At 45.8% G+C, this 11,854-nt stretch overlaps 1 protein-coding gene across 4 annotated transcripts in view; it reads left to right on the top strand.

Moving 5' to 3' along the window:
* The first annotated feature begins 3,462 nt into the window (after nucleotides 1-3,462).
* Nucleotides 3,463-11,854, top strand: part of LOC120897838 — a 59,667-nt gene continuing 51,275 nt past the window's right edge. For all 4 annotated transcript variants that reach the window (XM_040302973.1, XM_040302972.1, XM_040302974.1 and 1 more), the window contains exons 1-2: nucleotides 3,463-3,572; nucleotides 5,622-5,828. The gene's annotated coding sequence lies outside the window, so the exon portion shown is untranslated. The remainder of the gene's footprint in view (nucleotides 3,573-5,621; nucleotides 5,829-11,854) is intronic.

Genomic DNA, 11,854 nt, shown 5'->3' with positions numbered 1-11,854 from the left:
ACGGTCGTGTTCCGTTCCCAACAATGTGGCAACTTTTCAACAAAAGCTTTGCTTTGGTCATTTCGCTTGCCCGGTGTGGATGAGGAAAGGAACGAATAGGGGGGGGAGGTACCGAGGTACTTGAAATAAAGTTCTAGCTTGATTCTTAACTTAACCCGGTATGCTCTCTCTCTCTCGGGCGTCCTTCTGGAGCACTACAGCAGCAGTCACTGCTTCCGGCACAAAGAACACCAAGTGCCGAATGATTGTTCGATCCTTGGGGAGTTCTTCATCCCCACTGCTCCAATTTGCTACTTTCTGCATCTGCAGACTTCTTGAAGCAGCCGGCGACCAGTGGTAGTGTTGATGATGTGATTCCAAGTACGGTGTTTGGGCTATAATGCACTCTCTTGACTGGCATAAGCTTCAACATGTTCAACTCCAAGATGAATGCTGATTATATTTCCCAAAAATTAAACCCTCTTCATGTCCTCAAATTTTTTTCAAAATCTTCGTAATTATTGCCGCTCATATGATTGAAGTCGTCCAAGTTCCAATGTCAAATCTAAATCCACCGTCGAGCATTGCATCTGATACAAACAATGTTGTCGTATAGATAGTCTTGAAATAGCAAGTGACCTTGATTAAAATCCAACAACTCCCAAGCACGCCTCAAGAAAGCCTTACACGTTCACATAACACTAACCGAGTGACACAATTTCAACTTCCCAGGCTACATTCCATGTAATGTGCGTGGTAGAACCGTCGAAACAGTCTGGACTAGTTCAATGTAAATAAACGTACCCATACCCACACCCGGCACGGCTTGCAAATCGTTTCGCACGCTCATTCCGCTAACCGATCGACACGGAAACCGCAATCAAAGCAACGCACTTTTGCTGATTTATTTACCATTTACAGTCACGACCGCACTAGAGGGAGTGAGTTCGGGGTTTTACAGTTCCCTTTCCCACGTACCCAGAGATCACAGGCAGCAGAGCAGCAAGAACGTAATAGGGTTTTTGGTTTTTCTTTTTTGTTCTAGCCTTCAACGCCCCTTTCTTTCCCCCAACACACACACACACGCACGAACACATATATTGCCCACTGCTCGGAGCCGCCAGATAAGAAAATCGGATTTATTTCTATTTTGGGACTGATCGCTTCCTACACGAAAGCCACTCGTAGCAAGATCGACGGTTCCACATGGCCCCGGTACCATTGCTGTTGGATGCGGGACGCTTCGTAGTCTGCTTGTTTTGTTTTTGCTGCTCTATTTTACGGCCAAACTCCGCCGGGCGTTGTTTGGGCTATGTGCGGAGGTAACGATTAATTTGGCTTGGCCAGTATTTCTCCCCTGTCTGAGAGCTGTCCGAGCTGGAGAGATTGGAATATGTTTCGGCAAACTAAAAGTAGCATTTAATTTACGTCGAGTACTTCGAGCATTTAATTATGTATCATATTCTTCTTCATTAGTTACCTAGTATTATTCAAAATAAAATCATTTGCAATAAAAACGTGACATAATTTTCACCCCCTTCTCAGAAACATGTGTTAAACAAATGTGTCAGAAAGACAAGCTAAAAAGAGACAAAGAGGTAACAAACAACCAACCTCAAAAAAAAACAAAGGAGCGCCTCCTCCAGCGATGTCGCAGCATGCAGTTTCTTCCGTTTTTGTCCGCGGAATGTCAGGCAGGAGAACAAACACGCATCCGTAACCTTCGCCAACGCTGCTGACGAAAACGGCAGACATCGGAGTCCCGCCCCCCTCCCCCATGCGTCATCAGATGCAGGTTTCCGAAGCGACCGAAATCGCTAAATATTTAATGCTGCCAGCCAAACGGCAGCAAGCGTGTACCACTCTCTCCGTGCAAGGGCGCCTCGGGCGCTGCAGACACACTTGAGGGCGAGCGAATTTTGTCCTAAAGAGGGTGGCGGGGGGGGAGGTGGTACGATACAACGCAACCTACGCCATACCGCCCACGCGCACACACGCCACTTTTGGAGGCGAGTTTGGAGATACCCTAGTACGCTGGGGAAGAACATGTACGGGAGGTTATAGCAACCACCAGGTGGGATGGCGGCGTGAGGGCGACCATGTAAGCGGTTCGCGGGTGTCAATTATGCTTTCGATGGTACACCTTTCCGGCAGCGTTGGTCCGGGGGCACGCAACATCGGAGAGCCATTTCTTCTTCGGTGTGCGCTTCTGCAGAGCAGTCGGTGGCTTCCAATCTCCGGGTGGTTTGGTGGGATGCTGCTGTCGAGAGATAATCATCCCCCGTTCTCTTATGCTCAGTGCCCTGTTTTGATTTGCTTTCTCTTGTCTCTCGCTCTCTTAGCTCCGTCGTTCGGCTCTCGTAATGCTAATTTGCTATCTCACTATGGGCTGTATTCATAAACAGTGAAGTCCGTCTGAGGTGAATCTTTGAGGGACGCATAGCTTAGAGAGATATTTATGATAGGGAAAATAAATCAATGTGATCCTTATCATCTTGTCATCAAAGATATCAAGTATTTAAATATGCTATCCTATGACCACTTAGTGAAATATTTTTTGTGAACTGATTTGCAAAAGTAACTTATATAAATAAGCGAGACATTTAACTTTAAGAAAAAAAATACAATATTACAGTGCTCTCAAAATGGTCATCTAGAAAAATCATCTTGAAGACGGAACACCTTACTACTATGACTAAACTAAAAAAAATCATTGTCTATTTCTATATTATTCATAAAGATATAATGATTATCAAGTAGAGTAGCTTAAAGCTCATTTATATTTTCTATTCTTTATTTCTCATCATTAAGTGTCTATTTTCAGCTGGAAACAAGGATATTGTTTAATTTTGTTTACTGATCTGTAATTATGTATAGGTGTATTGTTTACCAATTTACCATAATCAGAAGTTGGTGATATTACAGCCGTATTTTAACGTTTGCATTTTGTTTAATTTCCAATTTTCTATAAAATTATCACTTTCATTTCACAAACTTCAAAATTAGATGAGCTTATTTAAGTGTTTAGTTTGTATGCTGTTTTGTACTTCCCTTCTTGGTTACTAATTTATTACTGTGTTATATATCTTAGTGTACGACATTTATATTTCATTAAATTATATAAATTATGTTCGTTTCTAATTTTTTCATAGCTCTTTGTTCTGCTTCTTTTACGTTTTTAAATGCATTTAATGTTTTTACGTTTCTACAAACTTATTTCTCTTAAGCTTTCAATTTGTTTTGTTTATGTTATGTTGATGTTCATGTTTCTTTTGAGTTCTTTTGTTAGTTTTCTTTCTACGTTTCTACATACTAATTTTTCATTAAAATTACAGTTTCTTCACTTCATTTTATATTTCTGCATAGTCAAATTGGTGAGCAAGAGAGCCGAAATCTCTCCCACGGCAGCAACCCACCCAAGAGAGTGAGAGAACGAGCCCGCGAGAGACGGCTGGCGAGAGTGGACAGAAAAATCAACGCCAGCAAGCGACATCCGTGAGTTGTTGCGGCCTGTCTCAGTGAGTGAGTTTTCGTCCTGTTCGTTGGTTCGATCTGCGCTATCGCTGCGTTGGAGGATTTGTCTTCTGGCTGCTGTAAGAATTGTTCCACCCTTTCATCGCACAAAACCCAACCAACCGCCACCCCCCCTTGAGAGTGGTTGTGTAGGATACACCCTTTTCTGCCGCGTTCGTTCACAAAAGAGCGATTTGTTTCGAACTATTCCGCATCGTGAAGTGCGTTTTTGTGTGTGGTACTTTAAACCTGAACAAACAGTGCTAGATCTCCAGCATCTTCTTCCAGTGTGTGTGTGTGTGCACTCGTGTGTGTGTGTGTTTGTGAGTGGGTGAAACGACAAAAGAAGGCAACGACACTGTGTACGGGACAGCAGCGTTCCTTATGTTTCACCTTTCGCTTAAAGACGCATAAAACTTCATACAACCATGGGCAATACAGCAATACGCAAAGGGGTGCGGGAAAAGCAGAGACCAGAACGCAACGGCAAAAGACGCGGGCGGGAGGGAAAAGGGACCATTTAAATGGCGTGTAAATGAAACGGGCTCGATAGCAGGAGGGTGTATGGACAGCACAGGGGAATTGTCTTGCCGTGCCATGTTGCCAACATTATAATGGTGTGGCGTTTTGTGCGAAGATGCTGTATGTGTGACACTGTGTGTAATCGATTATGTGTGTATCTACGTTCTCAAGTGCCAACGCGTGTGTGTGTGTGTGTTTGTATGTGTCGCATTTATGTGTGTGAATGTGTGTGGAAGTAAACGAAACACGCCACAAAGCACAACGACGACGAAAATTGGACACAAAACAAAGAAGCATAAGAAATAGCATAACACCACAGATACAGAAACAGACACGGTGGGAGGCGAAGCAAAAAACACAGGCAAAAGTGATATAATATAAGATGCTGATAGATCGAGATTCGGACAGCGAGATGCTGGAGAGCCAAGCATTGTCGTTAAAGCATTTTTTGATAACTTCTTTACCCCATGCCACCGCAGTATTGGCTGGCAAATTTTCTTCCACTCTGCTTAGCCAAGACGCTATTCCGCCTAGCGAGTTCCAAAACGAGTTCCCGCAGAAGATGGTTGGATAATTTCCAGCAGCGCGTATGCAATACGCCGTTCCCAGTGCCATTGACCGATGAAACCAGTGCTTCCCGGGGCGGGTTTGCCCTGTGTCGCGTCACGGGGTAAATAAACTCAATTGAGCGACGGTTGCAAAGACCTAACCAGGGACCTCCAATAGGGGAAGGCAAGGAGAGGGTTCTATCTTCTCCAACTCCAACCCCCACCAGCCGTTTGCCCGACTCTTTCTCCACGCCGTATCATGTGGGGGAGAGAAAGAAAATGGAAAACTCTACTCGCTCTTCCAAGTGGCCGTGTGGCCGGCGTTCGTGTCCGTACCCGGGCTGTGACTTTCATTAATTGGATGTATTAATGTCAATAGAGAAACATTGAGTAGATTGCGGATCTAGCCATACCATGGGATGCCTGTGTGATGGTGTATGTGTATGTTTGTGTGTCTCATTCAGGCTTGGGAATAACGGTTTCTTGCAACGATTTGCCCTGCGTCCGATGCGCCCCAATCCGATAAGAGCTCCTTCCGAGCTACAAGCGGCGTGTGATACGCCGTGAACTGGTTCTGTCATTTCTGCACAACCGACCGCAAACAAACAAAAAAACAAAACCGGGACGCTAGCAAACTAGGGGACATAACTGTGCACCAGGAACCGGGCACGACGCTAGTGCGAAGACGGGTGCCGCAACGATTAGAGAGAAAGCCTGCTTAATCAGTGTTCGCCCTACGCCTGTGACGCAGCGCAAGCAACCCAGCACAGCTAGACAGGCGCACAAGCGATAACTCTGCTACGTACGGGGCAAGTGAGATGCAGTTCTTGCCAGAGTCGTACAAGAAGAACGAAAGAAAGAACCAATCGACAGCAAATACAAAATTTAACGCGCATTACAAACCCGTATAGGAAAGCGGGTTTTTATTGCGTTATGAAAGTTTGGAACGGTTTTGCTCCTCGAACGGGTATTCTGTATATTCTAAGAAGGACTGTACTGGGCAAAACACAAACACGCAAGTTATTCCAATACGTTTTTTTTTTGTTACTTTCTTTACAGTAAATTTTTCAGCCGTTCCAGTGTTTGTGTGTGTGTTTATTATCCAGCAGGATAAATTATTGGTGAACAGAGAAAGGTGAAAAACAGTGTTGCGAAGCGCTTGAACAGTGAACTTTGACTTTCCAGAAAGTCCGAAACTCCTTATCGGTGGCATTTTTGAGCCGGAGCAGCAAGAATCAACCCAACAGCGAACCTCATCGTGCGAAGGTGAGTGGAAAGGATAAGCGTGAAGACTGAACGTACTGCTGCTTTACCCAACCAGTCTCTTTCTCTGTTAACACTTCTGGAATATCTCTGATTTGGGCAAGATTGTCGCTTGCTCGAGCCGCACCAACAGTGTTCCAGTGCGTTGAGATTTTGAGCCGGCCCGCAGGATTTTCTTATGCCCCTTAACCACACAGTGCCCAGATTTAAAGTCCGGGTACCGTTGGGTCGTTAATAAATATAAAACAGGCCGTAAAATGGGTTTACGTTCCCAATGCCCAATCCCTCCCTCCGCGTTAAGACCCGTTGCTTGCAGGCACCGGGGAATGGCAAAGACCTGTTTATGTCTTGACACCTACTTGACTTGGCACCGAGACCTTGGCACTCTGGCCGGTGAAAAGTCGCATTAATCGGTGGCTAATTTTACGATCGACATGTGGTGTCGATAAATTTCCGAGGCCTCCCCTGCCGGGCACACCATATTCGAGGAGGCGAGGATTATAAACTGGATTATGCAGGAAAACTTTATCATTTTGCATTGGATTTTGCGAGGCGCCATATTGGATTGAAGGAGTTAGTTACAGCTTGCGAAGGAGAGAGAGAAAGATTAAATTCCCAGAATAAACACTTCAACTTCGACTCGGCGCTAAATGTCAGGGTTGCAGCGCCAATGTCCCAAGGGTTGGAAGTTCTCCAGTTTGGAGTGTGTTCTGCCCGATGTATCGGTAAACTGGGGCGTGCAGTTGTAAAACCAGTTATCCTTGCCCTGGCTCCTTATTTGGAATTCGCCGCCCTCCCCAGTGGGCTGGCTGCTCAGACAACCCGACCAGAACGGATACGAGCTGTTCGAACCACCACCACCACTCGAGCAGTTTGATGTATTCACCTAGTTAACAGTCAATATTTGAGCTATCGTAAACTTAATGAATAGCTAATCGGATGCAGAATCAAAAAGTCGTTTCCGGACTCCGGGTGGACCGCAGGACCGTAGCGTAGCCACCGTCATTGAAAAGTCTTTTCGTCTCAAGCAGGTTACACAGCTCTGTTTACGGTGCCAGTTTAACCCCTCCCCGGGGGCGATCCTGGGTGATGCGAAGTGGCCGAGATTAGAATCTTTTTGCCGACTCTCTGCAGAAGCTAGGTCGGAAGCGCTTTCTGCGAAAAGTGGTGCATCGATTCCGTACCGAAGTGGGATCAATATTTCGTTTTCAATTTCCACTCGCCTGCTGGAAACCCAAGCACTCACTCTTGGCCAGGCATCTTGTTTGAACAGCGTTTATGTGTGTTTTGTGTTTCCGTGCGGGTGTGTGTGTGTGTGTGTGCTTTAGCCCTCGAGCACTGACATGAAGATTGTCCCTCGAGCGCGCCTCGGGGAGAACAGGCAAAAAAGGAAGCAATAAATCTGATTAGCTTTCGGAATCGAGCCACTTCAAAAAACTACTCTCCCGTGGCTAGTCTGCGTCCCATCGGCAGCACTGTGGCAGGGAAAGGGTTTGCTTCAACGAAAAACTCCCTGTTTCCGGCGTGATGGCGCTTATGAGCGTACGATTGAAGCGAGGCAGAGGCACACAGGGGGAAGTGCGCAATGCCAACGACACAGCGCCTTCACAGAACGCAAAAGAAAAGGACACGGAGAAAGCCCGAAGGGACGGACTGTTTCTCGAGATTGTACACTTGTGATAAGGTGCACGGATGTGCTGTGGATGGAAGTTGTTCGACGTACCGTGCCCGATACTCTCATGGTAGCCATTGTCCATAAAATCGATTCGATGCTGTGTGTGTGTATTTGAGAAATCTTGTCGTAGAGGCAAACGTGAGCAAAACTATCCATGGGACTGTTTGGAGGCAAACTGTACGGCGCGAAAGCGCTTTCCGGTCAAAGATTAGATACGGTAGAGGGCGTGAAGGCAATAAGTGTAGTTTATCACAGCCCACACACTCACACCAAACTGCACTTACGAATCCTTTTGAGATGTGTGGATACGTTCCTGCCATCTATGAGCTAAGCATCGGGATGAGCGTGGTGGTGAGAAATCTGATCGGACATCGAATACATATTCCAGAACACGAACACTGTCTGTCAATGGATTGTCCATTGAGATGCTGCCTTACTGCCTTACTCCAATGCATATTTACTCGGCAGATTGACAAATAGACAGAGCCTACCAGCCTCAGAACTTCCAGATATTGCCAATGTGACCCTTGCCTTTGGAGACGTTGTTGTGAAAATGTTTCTATAGGCAATGGCCGAGCAAAATGAATCTGTACCAAGAATCAACGTTCTCAACTTCTTTGGGGTCTCCCACCCTGCCACATGACGTGAGGATATGACTGACAGGTTTCGTGCATCCAAGAAAACGCTGAACACGGCCAAGCATAAAAACCGAAATAACCACGTGAAGCGAAACTTCGATAGCTACGTTTTTCCAGCAAGCTCCAATCCAATGCTCAAATCACCAAGAAAAACCTTCAACTAGCGTTCAATACTGTTTCAAGATGGCGTGAGCTGTTTTTGTACTCTCCTGTGACCGTCGTCTATGACATTCGCTAGCGCCTGTGTTCAGCCTGCAGGTACTGTTTCACTGCTCGTACCGATAGCCCTGTGCTGCTCCATGGCGCAACAGCAAAAGGAGGACGCAAAATCTCCTCTTGGCAAAATGTTCAATATTTTATATAAACTTTCTTCTTTGCTTCCATGCTTCCCCATTAAAAACTGGAGCGAGTTTTGGGCGGTTTGTTTTGCTCCGTTTAAATTCTTAAGCCAAAACTTTATGCTTAAAAAAACGCACACACAACAACGACTTTGCAGATTCTTTGCTGCTGAATTTGCGATTGAAATCGTCGATGTGTGTCCTTTTGTGTGTTGGTAGCCAAAGCACAAACGACAAAAAATCGAGCATGTTGTGCTATCTTTATTATTATTGCATACGGCGGACAAAACTTCATGGTTGCATAATGTGACTTTAAAATGTAAAACACTGTGCCACAGTAGCATCATGACAAAACACTTTAAACATGCTCAATTTCTCGCTTCTTTCTCGTTCGCTTGGTCAATCTAAAAGCGACATAAAGTGGAGAGCATTTTTTTTCTTTATAAAACATAATTTAAAACCCATTTCAAAGATTACTCAACAAAGTTGAGGCACACTGCCATTGATCCCCGGGTCGGTCTGTATGCCCGGCAGCGCTTAAGCTTTTGCATATCCCACGCTGCGGTGGTCGATAAAAGATCCTTCCGCTCCGTGAGCGGTAGGATTAGGTAGGAACCTCCTTTAAAACTGTCCTCCTCTCGCTGACTTCCGAAATTATGCCGTCCTGCCGTCCACAGCAGGGCAGAAATTACCATGATATTAATGCGTGTGGCAAGATGCCGCCACCGACCGACTGCCTCCCCCAAAAAGAAGAAACCACACCACAGCTTATCATGTCGCCTCGCAGTACGCTTTTCTTTCGCTTCACATTAGCATATGTTCTTCGCCTCAATGAAGCACAATAAGTCATCCTTTACTGTGCGTTTTTTTTTTATTTTTGCGCACGCCGAGAGTGGCAAGATTTTTGACGCATTTTTCATCCCCTGAACTCCTGCGTCGTCCTCATATTGACGCATTAAAACATTGGCTCCGCGTTGACTTGGCGATTTTGTTTTGGTTATTTATTTCTTTGTGCGAGTGACTTTGTAGAAAGTTATCCAAAAACCAAGGTACTGAAGGATCTGACGAATCTTTTTAACGCCCTTCCAACCAGCCAGCCAGTCTTGGACGGACGTTTTTTCGTGCGGTCGTAAGGCCCGGTCGGCCCTGCAGCACCGTGGCAACATAGAGTAAGAGAGAGAGTTTTTGCGAGTTCCGCGCGCTGCCCGCGGCAAACTTTGTCCTGACTCTCTGCCAATTTCATTTATTTCTACACCTCTTCCACCATTTCCCTCTGAGCTCCGAGGGAAGGCTACATTCTTGTTCGCTCTTACGCGTGGCGCTTGAAAGATACCTTTCGTCGTTTTTAATTCGTTACCGTCTCGTTCGCGCTCTCCAAGCAGCTGAGGCTGAAGCTTTAGTGCCCGCCGTACGAGTCCTTGTGATGCTGCGATTACTTTGATCTGACCGTCCTTAATCTTCTGCTCTTTCCACGTCCCTTAGGCTGTGGCACTCAAACACACACACACTAACAGCTTTCAGTTCAACAGAGCTTACAGTACACAGTGCAGAAGGTATGAAATATGCTTTGGCTCAATGTTTCTTGCACGTATTTTTCTCTCCCCGCTTAAAGTCCATCAAAAACCTTTACAACTAAAGCCGTTACGCTGGTTACAAAAATGGACCGAGTTTTTGTACCAGAAGATACTTGAGCACTTTTGTGGTTTTCTAGGCCTCGTTTTTCTTATCCCAAGAAGCAAGTGGGAGCTCTATGAGTGTGGTTTAAATTTCTGTTTCATACGTTAAGCTTCCAGTTAACCGTCGTCTTCAACAGAAACCATACCGCGTTGACTAAAGTTGCTCGTACAAAAGTAGCAAAAAAGAGCCACCCAAAACATCCACAAAGAGCGCCCTTCAATATCCACCTGTATCCTCTCCAGCAGGGAGCAGGCTAAAGCAAGCAAGATGTGTAAGTAATTGCACACCGTAGGGCGTATGAAATTGTACTCATTTAACTACCCACAGCTCGGCAGAATCGACGGCCGGTAAGGGCCCCAGCGCTATCTCGCTGTTCCATTTTCAATCATGCTTCACGGGCCGGCTTTCCATCAGACATAAATATTGTGATAACTGTTGCCCGTTGCCCATTGTTTACACCGTCCCCGCAAACAGTGGCAGTCGCTAGGCCGTGGGTGTATCGAGTGTCTACAATATCCTGTCCACGGGCAGCTCCGTTCAGCAAAGCAAGAGTGTGTGTGAGAGAGAGAGAGAGAGAGAGAGTTTGAAAGAGGGTGAATACTAAATGAGCTGCTGAAGTATGTACTTCATCAAAGAAAAATGAACCCCACCATCTTTGTCCAACACGGCGCTCGTCAAGCGGGAAAGTTGTCTTGAAGTTTACCTTCCAGCGGAGTTTCTCCAACCCCTCTTCGCTCTTTGCAGCTACCACCACTACGCTTGGAAATGGAAGTGACAGATCATTTATTAAAATTCTACCATTAATTTCTCTCCCAAGGTAAGAGACACACTTCTCTCGTCCTCCACCGTTTGTGTTCCCTTGGCTGGTTTCCATTTACATTATCGATGGTGGAGAGCGCCAAGGAGTCGTGTTCTTTCCACGTACTACGCAGCAGATAAGAAACTCATCATCATCGTCGCATCATCCCTTTTTCACCTGCCCCGTAGTGCCGCCGGCATTTTGGAGCACAGAGCGAAAGACATCTTTGAAGTGAACTATAAATTTATTCACCTCTTCAATTAATCACCGATTCGAACGAGGTGAACTTTTGTGTCACGCTGGTATGGTACGATAGCAATCGTTTGGGAGATAGTTTAAAGGGGTTTTTTTTGCAGAGACGCTCAATCGATTTAAGGATACTCCTCGATAGGTCCTGAGCAAACGAGCGATGGTAATGAAAATGGTTCCGTGGTATATTTAGTCTCATTAAAAGCACACTATCAACGCATCGAGGAGGATGTGTGGAGCTCATTGCTTGCGTAACATCCTTTCCGTTTGAGTATATAAGTTGCTACAACACTCCGGGAAAGTCTCCGCACCATTAAACGGGTCAATAGGGTACACTTTTACGGAGCACCGCACACATCGTTTACGAGGGATAGTTTCACATTCATTCTCCCCCAAAATAGTTGCATCCCTCCCTGGCATGTGACTTTCATGTGCGAGTGCCGGTCAAATACCCAACCGGAAACACGATGGTACTTGCAAATGGGTTACGCTCTAAATCACTTTAACCGACTTGGTGCGACCGCTTTCGCCCCTCTTTGTGTGTGTCTTTATCTCGGCTTAATCTTCACCATCGAACCCGACCCGTACGTGACCATGATTGTGCATCGTTCAAGATGCACAGTCACGGTTTCGGCACGGCGGAACCTTTAAGG

This window comes from Anopheles arabiensis, chromosome 2 (genome assembly GCF_016920715.1).
Source record: "Anopheles arabiensis isolate DONGOLA chromosome 2, AaraD3, whole genome shotgun sequence".
Classification (NCBI taxonomy): Eukaryota; Metazoa; Arthropoda; class Insecta; order Diptera; family Culicidae; genus Anopheles; species Anopheles arabiensis.
This window is presented reverse-complemented; position numbering and strand designations above follow the sequence as displayed.